Consider the following 9244-nt stretch of genomic DNA (forward strand, 5'->3'; position numbering starts at 1 on the left):
GTGGGGGCTGACCTTGGCCTGCAGCACCCAGGAACCCCCAGAGCCTGTGTAACCAGTGACCAGCTACAGACCATGTCAGAGAACCACCACCCTGCACCTACACAGTTAATTCTTCATGGAAAGTGGAGGTTGGTGGACAGTGGTCACCCAGTCCTTAAAGCTGACTGGCCTGGGTAAATCCTTCCTGTTGACCAGCCAATAGCAATCAAGGTTCAGCTATAAGGGGAACGTGTGCTCAGCCCATATGGAGGGCACACCTTGAGTACACAGCTTGGGTGATAGGGGAGGCTGTGCTGCTAGACCCTACAGGACACCTACTACATTAGGCTACACTACCAAGACAGGGAGTCATAGCAGGTCTACCTAATACATGGAAACAAACACAGGGAGGCTGCCAAAGTGAGGAGACAAAGGAACATGGCCCAAATGAAAGAACAGGTCAAAACTCCAGAAAAAGAACTAAACAAAAGGGAGATAAGCAATCTATCAAATGCAGAGTTTAAAGCACTGGTTATAAGAATATTCAAGGAACTTAGTGAGGACCTCAACAGCATAAAGAAGATCTAGTCAGAAATGAAGGATACACTAATTGAAATAAAGAACAATTTACAGGAAACAACAGTAGAGTGGATGAAGCCGAGAATCAAATCAATGATATGGAACATAAGAAAGCAAAAAACAACCAATCAGAACAAGAAGAAGAAAAAAGAATCTAAAAAAGCATGGGTAGTGTAAGGAGCCTCTGAGACAACTCCAAGCATTCCACATTCACCTGATAGGGGTGCCAGAAGAAGAGAAAGAGCAAGCAATTGGAAATCTATTTGAAAAAATAATGAAAGAAAACTTCCCTAATTTGGTGAAGGAAATAGATGTGCAAGTCCAGGAAGCACAGAGAGTCCCAAATAAGATGGATCAAAGAGGCCCACTCCAAGACACATCATAATTAAAATGCCAAAGGTTAAAGATAAAGAGAGAATCTTAAATGCAGCAAGAGAAAAGAAGTTAGTTACCTACAGGGGAGTTCCCATAAGACTGTTAGCTGATTTCTCAAAAGAAACTTTGCAGCCTAGAAGGGATTGGCAAGAAATATTCAAAGTCATGAAAAGCAGAGACCTACAGCCAAGATTGTTCTACCAGCAAAGCTATCATTTAGAATCAAAGGACCAATAAGGAGCTTCCTAGACAGGAAAAAACTAAAGGAGTTTATCATCACCAAACCATTAGTATATGAAATGCTAAAAGGACTTATTTAAGAAAAAAAAGATCAAAACTATGAAAAATAAAATGGTAATAAACACATATCTCTCAACAATTAAATCTAAAAAACAAACTAAGCAAACAAGAAGAACAAAGACAGAGTCATGGATAACAGAGAGCATTTTGATGTTGCCAGATGGGAGGGGGGCTGTGGGGGAATGTGTAAAGAGGTGAGGAGATTAAGAAGTACAAAAAGGTAGTTACAGAATAGCCATGGGGATGTAAAGTACAGCATAGGAAATGGAGTTGCCAAAGAATTTATACACATGACCCGTGGACATGAACAGCAGTGTGGAGATTGCCTGAGGGGGTAGGGGTGCTTGGTGGGCGAAAGCAAAAGGGGAAAAATCAGGACAACTGTAATAGCATAGTCAATAAAATATAATTTAAAAAAAAAAATTGGGCCAGTCCACCAAAAAGTCATAGCAATTCTAAATGTGTAAACCAAACTATAGTGCTTCAAAGTACATGAAGCAAAAACTGATAGAAATTAAAGAATAAATAGAAAAATAATAGTTATTGTTATGCCCTACTTTCATCAATTAATAGAATTACTATACAGAAAATAAGCAAAGCTTTAGATAAATTAAACAGAATCCAACTGACACTTATAGAATGTTATATCCAACAACAGCAGAACATACATTCTAAGAGCTTGTGAAACATTTACCAAGGTAGAATAACCATATACTGAGTCATAAAGCAAACATCAACAAAAAATTTTAATGAAATTATACAAAATATATTCTTGGACCACACTATAATCAAGCTAAAAATCAATATCATAAAGACAACAGTAAACTCTTAAAACACTTGGAAATTAAACAACATGCTTCTAAATAATCAATGCATCAAAGAAAACATTTCAAAGGAAAAAAATACAGTTAAATAATGAAAATATAATGAATTCTATTAAGAGAATGAAAAGATAAGCCACAGACTGACAAATATTTGCAAAATTCATATGTGTTTGAGGACTTCAATCCAAAAATATGAGAATTTTAAAGACTCAATGAGAAAATAACCCAATTTAAAACTGGAAAAAAAAGATGTAAACAGACACCTCATCAGAGAGGATCTACAGATGGAAATAAGCATGTGAATAGAGATACCCAGGCTCTGTAGCTTCAGCTTCACTGGAGAGGACACTCCAGCGTCATCGCAAGATGTCGATTCAACACGGGAGGAGACAGATACCGTGTCACTCCCGAGTCGGACTGCACAGCCATTCTCGGCGGTGCAGATAGACTCTTAAGAAGCTACACCATCGTCTCTCGAGACGGACGGCTGCCGACGACGAGAGATACCCAGCATCATCTGGCATTAGAGAATTGCAGAGGACTTGAAGACGAAGCACCCTGCAGGCTGCTGACCAGGGAAGGAGTTCTCCGCAGACATAATAACTTCAGTAAAGACATGGAGTAGAGAAATAGTATGTTGTGCTTTGAGAACTACATGTAATTTAACACTTCTAGAGAGCCAAGAGTGTAGCAGATAATGATGAGAAATAAGGCTAACACAGAGACCTATGTAGCCACGTTAAGGAATTGGGACTTAGAAGCACCAAGGGTAAATAACTTATCCTGAAAAGTGATTACATGTGGATTTTTTACCCAGTTCTGTTTGTCTCCAAAGTCTGTACTTTTTACACTAAACCATACTTACTTCATAGACATTCTTGAAGTAACTATTTACCAAATATAAATAAATCATATTGTAACAAAGAAAAAATATTTGGAAAATATTTAAATAACATTATTTTGGAAAAGCTAGTGCTATAATCCAACTTTCAACCTTCTTTGAACTTTGAGTCATTGATTAGACATCTTTTACTCTCAATCCGTACTCTCAAAACCATGTCCTCTATTTGATTTTGTTAACTGTAATTGATATTAAAATAGCAAACTCTTCAACATCTAATACTGGACTTGGACTTGGTGAGTACTGCACAACAGGCACTCTGCTCTTTGGACATCCAGCTGCTACTTTCAATAGCTACCTGACATGTATGTAAACCTGGGACCAGACCTTTGCATCAAGGGCACCTCCATCAAAGCACATCTGTGGTGCCTGATGGGAGCAGAGGTCTCCCCTGTCCTGGCATCGGGGATTGACATCTTCTCAATGGATGTCAGGGGAGGCCCAGTTGCTAAGGATGACTCTGCTGCCCCGAAACCATTAGCATTTCCCAAAGAGAAACAGAAGCCCATGGACTGTGCCCTCTGCTGTGTTTACCAGTCATACTGCCCCAGAAGGGCAGAGAAGCACCCCACTGGATGACCTTATGTTCCATCCTAATTTGAATGGTCTTCATCCTTTTTTATCAAATCATTTTAATAGAAAGGGTGCATAGAAAGTGAACTATAATCGCTCGGTGCAGAGCAGAGAGAACATTTTATATTCCAGAATAAATTGTCCAAGTAGTAAATGTCATTGGGGTGAGTCCTGTAATGAGAAAGGAGAGAATCATCAGACAGTTGAGAAAAGTCCAGAAGGAGAAAAATGGAAAGACTGAGAACTAACGGAAAGAGCATTAAATGTACACAGATTCAGAAAAAGACTTCTGAACACAATTATACTGATGATGGTGGGAAGCCTAGCTGGTACATGCTCCTGCGCAGGAGGCGGGTGGAGAATACATTAGCTGAATGAAAGTTCATTGAAAAACTTTGTTTCCTATTTATTTTTAGAAATTTAATTAAATGCCCTGACTCTTATAATAAAAACTGGGAATGTAATTTTTCAGTAAGAGCAAGTTTGACTTTTTTTAACATTTTGTATTATTGTCTGTAACAGGTGAATAAGTTACAAGTTAAGTATTGTGGTTAATTCCTGGTAGGTAAATGAAGGGTGGAATTTTAAGGACAGAGATAGAGAAGGGGCTTCAATAATTTGTCATAACAAACTTAGCTGAATAGCAGGAATGACTGTTCATTATATTATTCCTTATAGCTTTACACATGCCTGAAACATTTCATAACTTTCAAAAAGTGAATTGGAGATGCAGGCAATATTTAGGGAAAGGAGAGAGGGAGCAAGACAAAGATCAAAGGGGCAAGGGATGAGACAAAGAGGAGAAATAAGTAGGGAGAGAGAAAAAAAGGAGAAGCAATGATTTTGAACCCAGAGAGCTGTGTGAAGAGTTGGGTTACAGGTCACACACCGTGCTATTTGCTGGTTATTTGCCCCATCAGCTATTGCCCTGATTAAATGAGCTCTCTAACCCTTTCTCACCAAATATGAGCTCAAGCAGCTGCCCATGGCATTCTGATCTCTACAACCCAGACACAAAAGCAGTTTTTGCAAATGAAAGAAAGAAAAGAAAAAAAATGGACAGCAAATGCAATTCCTTCAAAAAGAAAAGAAAAAACAATGAACATATATGTATGAATGGACCAAAAGCAACTCTAAACTACTTCCCTTTGGAGGTAGAAGCAAATGCTTTTGCCAAATTCAAAATGAAATCCCATATCCCTCAGGACCCCTTTCTTGCCATTACTATGTAATTTACATGCAAGTTGTCTGCGTAGTTAATCTTCCTCTATAGCATCTGGCATTTATCATCAGAAACAGATTGGTGAGAGATTTTGGAGGAGTTCTTCATATATTGTGGGTTTTAGACATTCCTCTTCAAGTATGTTTCTTTAAAAATTAAAAGTACAGATGAGCATAGGGAAATACATGATAGGAAGTAGGGGGATGGGTCATTCATACATTGAACTCTCCTAATGTGGCATAAATGAATCACAGCCAGAGAGGCGAAAATAAAGGAAACCAAAATTTACAACTAGAAGTCATTGAAAATCTTCCAGCTTAGCTTCCTCACTTTCTACCCATGGCAGGTAGCTTTCAAAAGGAACCCCAACCACAATGGCTGAGCTGAAACTAGGCGTTGGGTTTTCTGAACTATCGTTTAGGGTTACATTAAAGTTTTATTTTTCTCCCCAAATGGAGAAAATGGAAAAGTTTTAAGGATCAGTACTGCATTTGACTGGGCTGGGGAAATCAGGACTTTGTACCTCGAGGCTAATACTTTCAAATGTTGGTGACACGAAACAACTCTTCATGTTCATATCCAAGGCACAGATTTGGGATCCTCCCAGACACATCGTGCAGGCTAGACCTTTGCAGGCCACCAGGTTGAAGCTTTCTTGCTTCTCACCTGCTAGAGTCTGACCTTCTCTGTGGCCTGTGGATTTGACTTAGAAATTCAGGAAAATCTAGAAATAAACGAGTAGGTGAAAGATTAGAGAAGTGTTTATCCATTGGGGCAAAGCTGCAACTTGAAGCATTTTACAACTGTGGTAAATAAAAAATAAAAATCTATTAAAAATTAGAATAACAATGAGAACTCAGAAATGATAGTAATTAGATAAAGTTCATGTGGAAAAGCTGTACTTGATATATTTTAGGACAAAGTGGGTTTCCTTATTCTTTTTCTTAGCTCCTTGTGTGAATATTTATTTTAGTGCTACAATGCTACTAAACAGAAAGTCCAAAAATTATAAATGTCTTCATTTTTAATGCAATGTTCTGCAGCCTTTTCTATATTGGCAGAAAGTAATAAACTATGGATTTCTTAAAGTTTAGCTAAAGGTTAATTTAATTAGGATATTGGCAGTTATCCGAATTAACTAGTCTTTAAAATTTAATTTACCAAACGTGAGGTTTTGTGATTAAGTCATTTTTAATATATTTTAATATTCCTAAACCACAAAGCACGTTAAACTTTATAAAGAGAGAGCCTGGCTCAGAAGGATTGGCACTAGATGTGAATTCTAATGAGTTGGGGTCTGGGCCAGGTTCTGCCACGTGTTGGCCTGAGCAGTTCACTTCATTTCCCTGAGCTTCAGAATCCTGTTTTATGTAAAGAAGGGCACCGATCCCCCTTCTCCCTGCTGGCAGAGTGTTGTAAGAATCCAGAGAGATCACACATGGTAGAGATGTTTATAACCTGGAACATTGTGTACAAGTTTATATTTTGTTTGTGGCATTATTTTTAAAGCAAAGGGTTTTGTATGCATTTTAGTTTTCATGAAAAATAATGGTTTCCAGAAAATGAATTGGGAAACATTTTTTTTTTCCTTATAGTTGTAAAATATCTAGAAATCTCATTTCCCTACCTTGGTCAACTCTCCTCTGCTCTGGTCCTTTTTGGAGCTCAACCACTTCCCTTCGATTCTCTTACCCCTCACTGTTGGAATGGAAAATATCCCCACCCACCCCCCACCTCAGCTCAATGCCACCCTGCTGGCACGTCCCACAATGAAAACATCTAACATGGGAATGGCTAAGGGAGGATTCTGACTACAATTGCAAAGCTGGCTTAGAATGAAGGAGGCATGCCAGTCATTCATTCAGTAAATGTTTACTGGTCACCAACTCTGTGCCAGGCACTCTTCTGGGATGCACAAATAAACAAAATGGGCAAAAAATTCCCTCTCTCATGGAGCTTACAGAGTCCAGAATATGAGGCCAAGGACATCAAAGCCCCAGAGGGATCAGATAGGAGGGAGAATAGACGATGCCCAATGAACAAGAGTGTGAAACCCAAGAGGTGTTCATCCTCATCCATAACTCCGCCGCCTATAGACATGCACAGACCCAGACTTGACCATAATGGGACTGGATTCTAACAGGGAGTAATTAAACATGTTTTTTCTCGTGAATTTCACAGATATATACAATAATATGGTTTTAAAGAACTAAATTAATTTAACAGTAGTTTTTTAATATATTTCATGTCATTTACTACTGGCATGTCAACAAAAGCAGAGCTTAGTACAGGGGCATCCCTGAATCTCCTGGAATTTACCTGTACCATGAAGCCAGGTAGCTGGTGTTCAAGGTTAGCCCCCCTGAGAAGCAGACATCCCACTGCTACCCACTATGTGTGTCAGTTCTCTGTCAAGTTCCGCCTCAATGCTAGAATCCCAACAATTGACACATTTCTTCAGGTCCATCTGCTTCAAGGGCCCAATTTGTCTGTGAATGAAACAGAAGCTCAGCGAATTGGTGAGGAGCCCAGAGTAAGCCAGTGGCAGAACCTCAACCAGGATTCAAGTCTACTGATCCCAGCTCATACAGACATAGCATATATTTTTATGAAAGACAAATATTATTGTTTGGGTCTTATTGTCACTTTTATTCTGGTGATGTGGGTGGTATATTGGATTTTATCTGAGATGATCAGTACTGATTATTCATATTCTTCTCAAATAATAACTGCTTAGTTTTATTTTTGAGAGTGAAGAAAGCAACAGATGATCCTGCAAGAAAAGAAGTTGAAAGACCCTGATTTGTGTATTTGGGGTAGGATCTTAGGACAAACTGGGCCCAGGTCCAGAATAAATGTAGACCATTCCTAGCAGAGCATAAGAGCATAAAAATGTTTATTATCATATCACATCGGTATTAACAAAAACAGATTGATATAATTTTCAAAGAAGAAACTAAAGATAGTCTCCAGCTGTGTTCATAATATATGGTCTTTCTGAAAGATATTTAGTTTGTTTATGTACCACATTAACATAAAAGATTTTTAAAACCAGTGAGCATCTTTTAATTAAAGTCAGTGCTTTAAATGAAGATATAAAAGCAGTTCTACCAGTTAAAAACTAAGGCAAATGTCTCCATATAAGTTAGGGTTGCCAGATAAAATACAAGATGCCCAGTTTAATCTGAATTTCATATGAATAACAGATCTTTTTTTTTTTTTTTCATATAAGTAAAAACCTCAAATCTAATTCAGCTTCCTGTATTTTTACTTGCTAAATATGGCAACTATAGTCTAAGGGACAACTTTTGTTTCCAAATACTACTCCTGAATAAAATCCAAAATATATGGTAGCCAATTAATTTGGAAAATAATTCAATAAAATGCTATATCCCAGTGAAGCAGGGTTTCTCGACATCAGCACTACTGACATTTGGGACCAGATAATTCTTTGTTGTGGGGCTGTCCTATGTATTGCAGGACTTCAGCAGTATCCCTGGCCTCTACTCAGTAGATGCCAGTAGCATCCCCCAGTTGTAACAACCAGAAACATCTCCAGACATTGCCAAATAACCCCCGGGGGTAGGGGAAACAAAATTACCCCTGATTGCAGACCTCTGTTCTGAGGGAGGAAACTTAACACGAGTAAGTGTGCTACATATATTTTAGTAGAAAACTAGCTTGTCCTAGTCTTGAAGACAAAAGGGGAAAGTCATACTTTATTGTAGTTTTCATTTTATAGCCTCCTGGGAGAGACACCAACGGAGAACTGATGGGAAGTGGTTGAGGGGTGGGAGAGCTTGTGAATGTGGGGCTGTTTTGCAATCTGAGGAGCTATTAGAGAAGCTTCTGTTCCTCTAGGGGCTTTGAGAGAAAAAGGCCGTAGGAAGAACTTTTGAGAGGGCTCAGGTTCCCAGCATAGTCTTATCCAGGCTCTGCAAGAAGAGTTAGTGCACTCTGCTGATTTCAGGAAAAGGAGTGTTTTATTTGGATAGCAATAAGTGAAATTCCAACCTAGACCACCTAGCTGAACAATTATGCGTGTGTGTCCAAAAAAAAAAAAATTGCCAAGAGGTGTGTGGAGAACCAGAGTGGGAATTTCAGGGAATAATTTGACAGGGAATTTTACTAGCTGCTGTTGCTTCTATTTCCCTCAAGAAAACATGAATTTAGTTTGCTTTCTAAACCAAGAAGGTAATGCAGTCATGCATATTATGAGAAAGTTTTTAAAGCATTAACCTTTCAAGTCTCTGTGGCTCTAATTACTGTTCTTTGGTTGTGTAGAGAGAGTCACTAATCATTCCTCCCTCCAAGGAATTTTTAGCTCTAATCCTATTTTCCACTCAAATTCTACACGACTGCCAGACTGGAGTGAAAAATCAAATCTACTTCCAGTGAAGAGAGGCTCAAAGGAACGGTGGTTCAAAGAAAAATCCAAAGAGAATACATGAACTTCTTATTCTGCCTTTATTAATTTGAAATCTACAACTT

The sequence above is a fragment of the Furipterus horrens genome, unplaced genomic scaffold, assembly GCF_987537825.1.
Source record: "Furipterus horrens unplaced genomic scaffold, mFurHor1.1.pri manual_scaffold_5, whole genome shotgun sequence".
NCBI lineage: Eukaryota > Metazoa > Chordata > Mammalia > Chiroptera > Furipteridae > Furipterus > Furipterus horrens.